Genomic DNA, 13,507 nt, shown 5'->3' with positions numbered 1-13,507 from the left:
TCTTTCGAAGCACTGCGCCTCAGTCTGTTCCATTTAGAAGATGTACCTCCTTTTCAAACACTAACTCATTTTCCCAGTAAACTTCTTTCTCTTGTGATTGAGGAGAGAGCAAAAGGAAAGAAAGAAAGAGAAAGAAATAAAAAGAAAGCAAGCAAGCAAATCTGTGTCACTGGGAGATCTTTTGAGGCTGAACAGTGACATCTCTTGGTGGAGAGATGGCAGAGGCGTCTTATCAAGCCTGTTTTAATTGGGATAGGAGAAACTGAGCATTCCTGGCTTCAGAACGGCTATGAACCCCCTAAAGTTGCTAGCAAAGAATTGCAATTGCAAAATGTACATTTTTTTTCTGAGAAAATATTTCATAAAGTTCTCCTGAAAGATTAAGGTTTACTGGGCCAGGCCTGTGTTTTCTCAGAGTGTTTGAGTTCGAAGATGACCTGCAGCAGAACCAGAGAAGCTTCAAAATTCAGGTTCCTGGGCCACACAAGAAATCTTCTGAGGGGTGTGGCGTGGGACTCTGGATATTTTACAACTTCCACTGGTGGTTTGGTTAGATTCCTCAAGTAGCTTGAAAGTCCCAAATGTGTTACATTATATATTAGAATAAAAACAATTATTGTGTAAGGAGGTACTTACATTTACCCCAATAGTCCTGGGTTAAAATCCTACCTCAGCTGTTTTTTCACTGATTCTTAATTACCTCAACTGTAAGCATGGGACTAATTTAATTATCTGTCCTGAGATAATATTACCTGAAAGAGCAGGAATCCAAGAAATATTTGTTTTTGTAGCTTCTCTTAGACACTGAATATTCCCTCAAACTCTCCAGGTCCAATATTTACTTTTTAAAATACTTTATGAGGCTTTTTTATCCAAAAAAGAAAGAACAACCCAACAAAATATTATTTCAGTGACTCACAAGCTAAGTGTGAAGGGTTTCTTTGTTTGTTTTGTGGTACAAGGGATTGAGTCCAAGGCCTTTGTACTGGACTAAGTCCCCCCTGCCCCCTTTTAGTTTTTGTATTTTGGGATAGGATCTCACTAAGTTGTCCCAAACTAGTGATCTTCCTGCCTCAGCTTTCCTGATGGGATTACATGTCTGTGGTACCACGCCTGGGTTTAAAGAGGTTTTGCTATGCCATCAAACACATCTGAACTGTAAACTATAAGCTGAAATTCTGTCTCAACCTAACAAACACTATAGTATTGGTGTTCTGCAACTCTCTTTATGGACTCATAGCAGTATTTACCAATAAACTAATGAGAACAAAGTCTTCCGTTACCTTATGTGTGTAGTAATCACGTTATTGAGAGTGCTTGATTACTTAAGAATCAACTCACTGTTATGTCTTCAGAAGCAAACAGCCAAAACAGAGAAGAGAAATTCTTACTGAAAGCCAGTTGTAAAATCTTGCGTTTGGTGTGGGTCACCTCTTCTCTCCCCCATACACACGATAGACTTGTTCGAACGACATCCTCTGTGACTTTATAGCTCTATTCTGCCACAGCTGTATGTTTTCCACCACTTGGAAAAGCATCAACATAAGGGTCATTGGTATAGGCCTTTGAACACTCTGCGCACAACATAAACAGAAAATCTAAAGGAAATTCAGTGTTTAAGTAAAACCAACAAAGTCTCCTACTTATTTATCTTCACATAGACTAACCAGTGTCCATTGGATTACCTAAATAATCTAAGAATGTATCTCTAGTGATTTTTTTGGGAGGCTAGACATTTATTTCAGTCATGGTGGAAGAAGACATATGCAGAGCATAAGAAATTGTGGCTCTGTGAAAAAGCAGTATTCAAAAGGCAGCGTGCAACAGTCTGCTTCCCATAAATTTATCACCTTATTCATATCCGTTTGCCAAAATTTTGACTAGATTAAGCACTGATTTTGTATTCCTTGATTGCCATCTGCTGGTGGTCCTCCATACTAGAAGACAGAAGCTCCCTGCAAGAGTACAGCAATCTTGTTACTGCTTGAAGTCTTGCAAAGCCAGAGAGAATATTTTTCTTTTCTTTTTTTCCCTGCCCTTCCTCTTTCTTTCCTTTCTCTTCCTCTTTTCTTTTTTCTAATACAGGACTTTGTTATGTTACCAAGTTGGCCTCAAACACCTGGACTCAAGCAATCTACCTGCCTCAGCCTCCTGGGTAGCTTCAACTGCATGCCTTGCTAACAATGATATTTTTGACAGCAGGGATGCAAGCGAGTCAAAGACAAAGTCATGAGAGAAGGCTTTAGGTAATGATGGCAGCAATTATAACAGCTAACTTCATTCAACAAATACCTATTGAGCATCTAATATGGCTTTGACAGATGCGAGGGATATTCTGTAGCGTTATACTATAGGATATACTGTAGACAAAATACCTGTCTTCACAGGTTTGATTTGAGTGCAGGAGATAGGCAGCAAGCAAGTAAGTAAGTTGATATGATCAGGTAGTTAAGTGATACCCAGTAAAATAAAGCAGGGCGGGGTAGAAGGAAGTGATGGTGGAGGGAAGGTGCTATTTTAGATACAGAGGCCTGGAAAAGCTTTTAGGAGGTAACGTTTACATGGCCCAAACAAAATGCATTTTGTTCAGTATTTCTCCATGCAGGCCCTGAGCTAACAGCTTCTAAGCAGTTTATACTGTAATCCTCTCAACACCTATAAGGCTGATAATACTATTACCCCAAATTTACTAATGAGCATTTTGAAGCAGAGAGAAATGGCGCTGGTATCCAAACTTGAGTTTTGCCCTTTTCTACCACTTAATAACTTTTCAAAACTCTTTCATGCAAATGGCATAATATATGCAGAAATGTTTTGCTGCTGATAAGGTACTATGCAAATGCAAGTAATTAAAATGATAACTATTTTAATGTAATCTGATTTGACCTTCACGGCATCCCTGTAAGAGAGAGGTAAGGTGTGTGATATTATACCATTCTGTAGACAAAAACACACACCACTGTGAAGTGGCTTGGCCAAGGTTACAAAGGTAGTTGATGGGCTATGCAAAACCACAACTACATATTTTTTTCTTCTATTAGTGCATGTGTGTCATAATAATGCTTACATTCCTTGTGGGAAGTCGGGACAGGTACTTAACACATCGTAATTCGTTTTTCAGGGAGTGTTATTTTAAAGTTTTGTGCTTTTATCTCTTGAGATGATAAATTATACTCAATAGTTTTCTTGCCAAGCTTTTTATAACTTCATTAATCATCACAATTAAAAAGAGTATAATGTTCATAAATAAGTCTGCAGGACTGGGGATTTGGGGGGGGTGGCAGTGGAATGGAGGGTTGAACCCAGGAAGTATGCAACTATATATATAACCAGCCCTTTTTATTTATTTTTCTAAATTTTTATGCAGAGTCTTACTAAGCTGACAAGGCTGACCTTGGACTTGAGATTTTCCTGCCTCGCTTCCTGAGGAGCTCAGACAACAGACATACACACCAGCTTGCCCGATGTAACAAATGGCAGTGTAGCTCAATGACAGTGTTTGCCTAGTCTATTCAAGGTCCCAGGTCCAATCCCCAGCACTACCAAAAAAAAAATTGCGACAACAATTTTATTTGAATTATCCCTTCTTTCTGTGTCTTGGACCTCTTTCACACGATAAGCTTCTTCTTTCTCTTCCCCATCTGGCATCCGTTACCTAACTCTCAAAGACATGCAGTGTGTTAGCTTTCTTGTCACTGTGACAAATATCTGACACTTACAATTTAAAAGAGGAGAAGTTTATCTTGGCTTGCATTTTCAGTGGGTTCAGTCTGTGACCTCTTCCATTCCAGGCAAGCACAGCGTGGTAGAAGAGGCTGGTGGAGGAAACCACGCATGTCAAGGCAGCCAGGAGGCAGAGAGAGAAGGGAGGTGGGTAGGGCCAGGGACAACAATACATCCTTCCAGGTGGGGTAGCAGTGACCTTCCTTTAACCAGGCCCCACCTCCTAACAGCAAGTCAGCTACAACTCCTCTGTGGACTGATGGACTCAGAGGATAGTGCCCCCCAGATCCAATCTCCTTCCCAACATGAGACTTTGGGAGGCATTTTAGATCTAAATCACTGCCTGCAGGGAGTAGAAAGGAACTGTTCAGCTTCACTTTCATCTAGTTAACACGTGGGACAGGACATTTGTCCTCCTAACAGAAGGAAACCAGACCATTAGCTATGAAGGTAGTCTAGGAAAAATAAGAATTTCTTGAGGCTACCAGATAGGGTTTGAAAATCATTCTTTGAGGGATTAATGTTTCTAGATGCTCTATGTCAGAGGTAACTACCAACATTCTTATATATAAGGCCCATTAAGACCATCCCTCATCCAGGGGTCCAGGGCCTTGCTCCTCCTTGGCTACTGAGAGCCAATATGAGACTATAAAATTTCAAAAAACCCCATGGGGAGATAGGGGAGATTTGGCATGAATGTGCTCTGGTGACAAGTTTACTTGCCCTAACTACCCCTCCTAGCCCTCCTCCCACCTCACCAACTCCCATCCCCAATAAACTCTCATGCTACACCTTTTTTCTTGAACCTTTGAGTAAATTAGTGCTTAAATCTTTTGTAGTGATTGAAGATAAGACTGTGTCTGAAAACTAAAAGTACTCTAGCACCTAAGCAGTGGGTAGGAGAATCTCAACGTTAACCAGAAGGGGCTACCTAGGGTAGAGTAGTAGGCTGATTTCTAGAACGTTCTACTCAGGAGACCAGCTAGAAGCATCCTATGAGGAACAGAAAACAGAGAGGCCCAAACCATATTATACAACACAGCAAAATGATCCACCTTTAAAAAGAAAACAACCCAGCAACCAGTCCTTTCTCTGTGGTCCCTCTCCTGTGCCCTCTTCCCACTTTCCTTCCTATTCATTCCCTCCCTGACAGATTAGATCCAATGCTGAGTGCCTCTACTTCTCCATGTCTATCCTTCTTTGAATCCCTTACAAAGGCCTCGCCCCTTCCCAGCTACTCCACTACAACTACTCTCCATAAAGTCTCTCACCAGTGGCATCCATTTTGCCAAAGAGACTCAACCAGCATTTCCCAAGGTACATTTTGGCAGAACACTAGGCCCTAGCTATGCTTATTTTATTTTATTTCTTTTCTTTTGGTACCAGGGATCGAACTCAGGTCCTTGTGCTTGCAAGGCAGGAGGCACAACCACTGAGCTAAATCCCCGGAGCAGTTATGCTTATTTTAAAAGAAGGGGGCAATGGTCAAAAATTTGGGAAACCTCACATCCTATCCTTTCAAGACTTACGTACCTGTTAGCAATTATTAAGGATTCTGTAGTGCATTTCAATGTGCTCTTTTCCTCTGGTTTGGGGCCCCTTCATGCCACACCTCCAGCTGCGGGCTGGGTCATAGCAAATGTTGCTCTGTAGATACGATAGCCTCACAGATCTCTTGCTCCCTTTCTCCTTCCACCCATTTACTGGAGGTCCAGCCTGCCCTCGTCTCTACTTTTGGAGCTCATATTCCGTAGGCACAGACAGCCTGAGTGAAAAAACTTGAAATTAATTTTTTTCCTTCCTTATCCCTATCCATTATATTCTTAATACAAACATACAATTTGTCTATATATCCAGGTAACTTAGTTTGACCTTCCAAGCCCTTTACAAACTGGCTCTGTCATTCCCCTCTGAATCCTGTCACTGAGTGACTTTGCTGGGCTGGAGCTGAGACTCAGATTCTCCCTGGGAGGAGAGCCCGGTGTCCCTTTTGCCTTGCAGCTATTAGCACTCACTGGTTTGCATCAGTAATGAGGGGCCTCTGGGTGAAATGCTTAAGTCTTGTCCACATGTATAGACATATCTGATTGGCTGGGGCTCTAGGTGGAAACCAGGTTTCTGAACTAGCACATTGGTAAGAGGAATTAGATTATAGGGAGCAGGATGGTGAATGAACCCAAAGACACACCTCTGTCTTAGAGTAGGGACACCTGGATTCAAAACTTGCCCCTCCTGCATACTACCTGTGTGATGCTGGGCATATTTCTTCATCTCTCTGTCCTTTTCCTCGTGTGCAAAAATGTTTCACCAAATGTTTGTGCTACTAAAAACATGACAGGATATGGAAATTCCATTTGGTTTGTGTGTTCTGGGGAGAAATTGCCTTTGTGTGCGAGATGAAGTTCTGTCACCCAATGACACTCAAAAATCCTTCTCATGGACTTTTCCATTGGCTCTTCTATCCCTATGTCAACTTCAAGGAACACCCTACTATCATCACTAAATTCTAGATGAACAACCTGAATAATGCTCAGGTATATTATTTTTGCAAGATCAGGGGCATGGATTTCAACAATCACGATGCAGAGACCCGGAATTTAGATAGTAGCATCAGTGGTGGTGAGGGCAATGACACTGGGCTACCTGTGTTCTATTCACTGTGAGACTTCAGGGTTATCACCTAATCGGCCATCACAGACAGCAACGAGAAGGTTCAACACAGACACTCATGAAGCTCCCAGAAGCACAACTTCTGTGTGAGGCTGAATTTCCTGAAGCCTGGCAAGCAGGGAAGAAAGCCACCAAGACTGTATAAATGAACCTATGTCTGGTGACGCCCTGGATATGCGAGCTACATTTAGGTAGTAGCGGTAACCAGCTATTAAAGACTTTCTGTGGCCTATCACTTCCCAGGTGTTCTTATTTACCAACGCATAAAACTTTAGAAAAAGTTATTCTCATTTTATGGAGGAAATTAAGTTATTTGCCTAAGGTTGCATAGGTAGTAAGAAGTACAGCCATATTTTGAATTTTAATTTGATTGGGAAGCTCATGGTCTTTTCTCTGCACTACTGTCTTCCTCCTTCTTACCCCTCTCACCATCTTTCAGTATTATTGGATATACTCTTCAGTTTAACTTTGACTATTGCAAATCTGTTTCATCAGTTTGAGCTACAGTTCTTTCCACTTTTTTCTCCAAGTGCTGCCCTTTTATGCTGTTCAATAGGCTTTAGAGCATTCTGCCTACCTGGTAGTCACCACTGCTCTTCAATGTATTTTCTATAGCAATCACACTTGCTGCTTTTATCTACTGACTTTGGATTTGCGGGGAGGATCCACAGCTTTGCTACTCAAAGTGTACTTCCTTGTCCAGCAGCATGAGCATTACCTGGAGCTTGTTAGAGATTGAAAAATCACAGTCCCATGCTAGATCTGAGACAGAAACTTCATTTTAAATAAACTCCTCAGATTCTTATGCGCGCTCTACTGATCTGGAGCTTTGTCAGAATCCCTGAAGCCCTCAAATGTTGGGATAGTAGTTCCTGGTCTCTTACAGAGTGGATAGCTACTGACCTGAGCAGATTAGGAACCCTCAAGATCACCAGATGAGACCTCCTTTACCTCCCCAACAATTAAGCCCCCAGTGCTTAATCAGGATATAGGTTTCCATGGCAATAGAGGTGCCATTCCAATGGGAAGAGATTGTGAAAGGTATTTCAACACGAAGAGGGCCTTAACTTATATAAAGGATTGCACTAATTCTGAGGCTTGGCTGGAGTCACCTGGAGGAGATTCTGATACAAATGGTATAGGGGGTTCTGATGTAATTGCTGTACAGGTCCAGTCATAGCTTTCGGAGTGTAGCCTCAAATATTTCAGCAAACGAATGAATGATTAAATAACTCTCAAAAATAGCATCGGAGTGGCTAGAAGAAGGAATCAGTAAGCAGGCTCCCTGAAGTGCTTATTCAGGACCTCGTGGACGTAAAAGATTACATTCATACATATTCAACCAGAACAATATACTTTGCTTCAGTGAACTTGACATATGACAAACAGATAAATCAGGAAGTGATTATTCACTGTTCAGCAAGGCAATCTGATTTATGAAAATGACTTATGAGAGCAGTGTGGTTCCCCAACCAGCAGCAACATCACCTGGTAACCTATTAGAAATGCAAATTTTGACCTGAAGGGTCCTAATCTGAAACACTGGGGCTGGGGCCGGAGAAACTGTGTTTTAGTAAGACTTCTTGGTGATTTTTATGCAACTAGAGTTTGAGAACTGCACTAGAGTTCTTTAAATGAGAACCTTGTCATCTGACAATATAAAGCAAATTCAAGAAAACACTAAGGTGACTTTATCTGCATTTTATGATGGCACCTCCAGAAAGCTACCAGAATATAGAGAATGTATGTTTAGTAAACTATTTTATACATGAATATGTATATTTTATTTATATTCAATATGAATATATAGAATAGGTTAAAAGTGTCACACCATATTGCATATGGTGAGATTTCAGTACTCTTTTATGATTTTTTCAGTAATATACTGAATCACAATGTGAGATACATTTCTTGTTATGAATAATGGTCATAAAGTTTGAAAAAAAGTCTAGGGATGTAGTTAAGGATAGAGCACTTGCTGATCATGCATAAAATCCCAAGTTCAATACCCAGTACTGGAAAGAAAAGAAGAAAAGAAAAAGAAAAAAATATTTTGAAAAGTACAGGTGTATAGTTATTTCTCACCATGTGAACAGGAAACAGCATACAGAAGGTTCTACTCATAAGGGAAAAATCAGTAATCCTTGTTAGGGAAGAACATTCTTTAGATTCTAAAAAGGCTTTTAAAAAAAATTCTGTGGTCCAGTCTCAGGTTGGTTATTGTCTGTTTTTATCCCCTAGAGTGTCTGGGTTTTGGAGAGAGGAGATGTAGATACTTGGCATAATATCAAGACATCTATACTACTAGACTATGAATATGTGTGTAATACTATATGTAACAACTGTTAAAAGTAATTCATTTGGCACTTACCTACAAAGAAATAAATGACTACCCTCCAAATAGGAACAAACATATGCTAGTTATTCAGAGTTTGCTATAGCGAAGGATTCAGCCACCATCACTTGTGTTTGGCAGAGACTCAGAGCTAGGCAGGAAAACGGGGAGGTCTTAGTTATGCTCTGAATGTAGGTTGTTGGCATGGAGAAACCGGAGGCAGACTAACTAAAAGTGGGGCATTCCATGTCTTTGGTTTAGGGAAGATATTTGGCTGGTTGATCCTGATTTGGAAATGAATCACAAGTTTGGGAAATTGATAGTCACTGACCAAAGCCTGATATTTTAGGCCACTTGCTGTAGAGGCGGTTGTTTGGCTTCCTGGACTGGTTGCTGGGATGGTTATGAGGCTCTAGTCTAATCTAGGCAACAATTTAATCTGTGAGGCAAATTTGTCCACTTATTTAATACTTATGGTCTCTTACCAACTTGTCCAGTGAATCAGAAAATTAAAACCAAGTCAATCTGTAGGTTGGTTTTCCCTTCCCTTATCTGATTAGTTGGTGTTGGTGGGCATGGCTTATACCAATATGCTTTTAATGGACAGGAAATGACTGCTGATGTTGAAACTTCTTGGCTGGTTAACAAATAGTTTTAGTGTAGGTCCTTGAAGTCTGTGTCAGTCTGATGTTAGCCATGACAGCTGGGTATCCTGTAGTGGCCACAGCTACTTACTTCTCTAGAATTAGCAGGATATATTTATGTGGTTTACAGTTACTTCTCTGTAAAGTTGTTACCACCGCGAGTAATATTCCTTCTACCCAAGGGGCAAATTCACCCAGTGTTGTGATAAATAAGTAATACACAATACAGTAATTCACAATATTAATACTATACTGTATGTCACAAAAGGTATGTAGGTGGTGGAGAAATACTTGAAATGTATGGAGTCCGAAACTACTCTGTGGAAGTTTCTTTTACTTATCAGATACGTTATAAGCAGAATGTATACCTTGGTTGAGGTTTGTCAAAAAGGAAAATCTCTTTGCAGGAATGTACTCAGTATGCACTATACAAAAAAAATAAAGCCTGGTATTAATTTTTTTCTGGGCTGGGGGTGTACTTTAGCGGTAGAGCTCTTCCTTGTCTAGCATGCACCAAGCCATGCATTAGATCCTCAGACACCCTCCAAAATGTTTTTGGATGAAATCATGCAAGATAGAATTCACCAGAATTTTCCTGTTTGTAGAACACAAACTTACAGCAGTCACCATGTTTGTGAATAAGTATTAACTTTTACACTAAGTCATAATTATAGTTTGAATTTCTTTTTCTTAATAAGGGCCCCACAGTTTTATAAGTGTCAGCGCCAATAATTCTTTGCTTTTCATCAAGATGATTGACTTTTTTCATGAAGTTTAAATCTCTATTGAGAATTTTTTTCTTTGTACTCAAACATATACCTTTGAAATTGTCCATAGTGAACCATTCCATTTATTTATGACCATTCTGCAAGTTAATACTGCTATATGGGAAGATTTCATTAAGTGTTATTTTGTGGTTTATTGTACAAGACCAATCATCATTTTTCATTAAGTCATTTACATTTGTTAGAATCTTAGTCTGTCTGTACCGGTATTCCAGAATTCCTCAGACTCAGTAATTTATGAAGAACAGAGACTTATTTCTTAAAGTTATGCAAGCTAAGTCTAAGATCTAGGTTGGTTGTCTGGTAGGGGGCACAACCTCTGCTTCCAAGATGGTCCCCTGCGGCTGCAATCTCTAGAGGGAAAAACCCTGTGTCTTCACAGGATGGAAAGGCTATAGAGACAAAAACGGAACACTGCATGAAGCCTCTCATTTATAATGGCCTTAATCTCATTCATGAGAGAGGATGCTTGAGGGGCTAAATATCTCTTAAATATCTCCCATTTCTTAATACTATGACATTGGCACTTATGTTTTTGGCACTTGGATTTTGGAGGGCATATATTTGAACCATGGCAGTTGCTAACACATATAAGTGATAAAGTCATAAAGGAATGACTTCAGTTTGTTGATACCTTACTGGGAACAGGAAAGGAATGATACACATAGACTTCATAGAAGTCCAATACATCCATGAAAAGAGATGTCAAAACACAACCTGCTCCCAATGTTGAAGAAAAACCATAGCCCTCAGTTATTCTTTTTAAATTGTTTTATGGTTTCAGAGTTGAGCTGTGTATAAACTATTCTTATATTTCCAACTGAAACCTCTCTTTACATTCTCTCTAAATATGAAATCATGCTTTTGTGATTTAGCACTTTTACCTAGTTAAAGTTCCAATATGTAGGTCATGATTTGAAATTTCAACTGGAATAATATTGTAGAAGATTTTTGTAAGTCCTAAGGTCATGCAAACATTACTTTGTTGTTCTTACTGTTATTATGATGGGGGGAACTTGTCAATGATAAAGACAAATACAGTGGAATTGGTCAATTTGTTTAATAGAAACTTAGTCTCTTAACAGAAGAAAATCCTGATTATGAAACAAGGTAATAAGGGTTTTTATTTAATTTATTACTACATACTTGCAGTGCATGATGATTACATTCATTATGGCAAGTTGGTACATGTACATAACACTTCTTAATTCTTTTTCATCCCATTTCTCCCTGCTCCAAGGGTTTAAAATTGAAGACTTGCTAGGTCTCTTCTTATCTGTTGTATTATTTTGCATGGTTTCAGTTACCATGTCTATGTTGGTCCACCTAGAACATATTATTATTCTTATTTTTTATTTTTTGGTTTTTTTTTTTTGAGACAGGGTCTTACTATGTAGTTTAGCCTGGCCTTGGACTCACCATGTAGCTCAGGATGGCCTTGAACTCAGCAATCCTCCTGCCTCATTCTCCCATGTGCTGGGATTACAGACATCTGCCACCATGCCCAGCCACCTAGAACATATTGAATGAGAAATTCCAGAAATATGTTACTCATAAGCATTAAATATTTTGATGTTCTGAGTAGACTGATGAAATCTCACACCATCCTGCTGCTTTCTTTCCAAAATTATCCCTTTGTCTACTGTATCCACAGTGTATGTACCACCCACCCTTTAGTCACTTAGCAGCCATCTCAGTTATTAGGTCAATTGTCTCTGTATGGCAGTATTTATATTCAAGTAACCCTTATTTTACTTAATAATGGCTCCAAGGGGAAAGAGTAGCGATGCTAGCAGATTGGTTATGCCAAAGAGAAGCTATAAGGTGTTATGTTTAAGCGAAAAAGAAAAAAAGTTTTGAACTTAATATGGAAAGAAAAAATATATATATATTGAGGTTGATAACAAACCTGTGGGACTGTGAAGAAAAACACTAGTGTTAGTTTTGTCATCATATCTCAAATTGCAAAATTTACAGCCACAATGTGTAAGCACTTAAGATGGAAAAAGCATTACATTTATGAGTGTACATATGGGAAATAAAACATAGCATATGTAGGGTTTGGTGATATCTGTGATTGCAAGCATCCACTACAGGTCTTGGAACATATCTCTTACAGGTAAGGAATAGGGGGAAACTGTATAGTAATGTGGGGAAAAGGGAAGAAGAGTGGTCTGATTGCATGTCTTCTTAATAATTTGATTTTGCCCAGTATCTTTGCAGCTAATTCCATTAAGCAGAAAACTGAATGATGCTAATTATAGCTGCACAAATGGTATATATAAATGTAAGTCAATGCCAGTAATACAAGAATGACTTACAGTGAAGGAAAGATTCACTCTAAGGACAAAGCAGTTTAGTAAAAGGAAATTAAAAACTGGCTTTTGACAGCTGAGAGAAAATTATCTAGTAATTAAAGTGAAATCAATTAAAATATTCACTGATGGATACATTTAGAGAGAATACTAAAATACCTTTTAACATGTGTTGTTAAACTAAGGTCAAAATGTGTTTATAGTACTGTTTCCTTCCATATTCATTTACTATGGTATTATTAGATCTTTCATTAAAATGATCTCTTAAAAGACATTGTGTAGGTTAAAAACATTGCTACGAATCAGAAATTGTGATGAAATTGATCAAACGTATGATTTAGATTTGGAGAACATTTTGGTGATCTGGTCTTACAAATGTGATGTTCTAGGATAAAACATTTATATTTTTGAAAATAGAGAATATATGTGTGTGTGTGTGTGTATATATAAATATATATATATATATAGAGAGAGAGAGAGAGAGAGAGTAATGGCTTAAATTATTGTTTCTGATATATGTTTTCTATTTCATAATATAACATTTTATAGTATTTTATAATATAATATATAGTATAACATTTAAATATATATTAATGATAAATCTTCATAATAAAATATCTCAAATAATTTTAGTAATATGTTGTCAAAGTATGATACATATTTTACCATTATAGTGCTTCTCAATTAGAATATATTTTTTTAAAAATTCAGTTTATATTAGCCTTGGATTTAGAAAATCAATGTAACTTGTTATAATTGCTCTTTCATGGTTAAGGTGATTCAAGCCACTCTTCTGCCTGACCCTGCAGCTGTAGTGAAAAGATCACTCCTGCAGAAAGAAGGTCAGAAGGGAAATATTTATCACCAATAATTTACTGCCATAGGTTATAAAACTGATCTATCATCCTTACATGAATGCTAAGTTAAATATAAATGGAGCATTGAAAAAAAATAGTTCAACAGTATTAAAACCTGGAAAGACTTAATAATGGATTCAACATACACAAAAGAACTTCAGGGTCACTCTGCTTCAGT

General features: G+C 38.5%; 1 long non-coding RNA gene across 1 annotated transcript; it reads right to left on the bottom strand.

Annotated features, from left to right (window-relative positions):
• Positions 1 to 3,725: 3,725 nt before the first annotated feature.
• Positions 3,726 to 11,606, bottom strand: LOC104869911. The gene is made up of 3 exons (XR_782391.3): positions 11,577 to 11,606; positions 5,257 to 5,488; positions 3,726 to 3,815 (listed from the first exon to the last, which is right to left on the bottom strand). It is a non-coding gene; the product is annotated as an uncharacterized LOC104869911 (long non-coding RNA).
• Between the last annotated feature and the right edge of the window lie 1,901 nt (positions 11,607 to 13,507).

Source organism: Fukomys damarensis, unplaced genomic scaffold (genome assembly GCF_012274545.1).
Source record: "Fukomys damarensis isolate Sample0158 unplaced genomic scaffold, DMR_v1.0_HiC HiC_scaffold_14, whole genome shotgun sequence".
NCBI lineage: Eukaryota > Metazoa > Chordata > Mammalia > Rodentia > Bathyergidae > Fukomys > Fukomys damarensis.
This window is presented reverse-complemented; position numbering and strand designations above follow the sequence as displayed.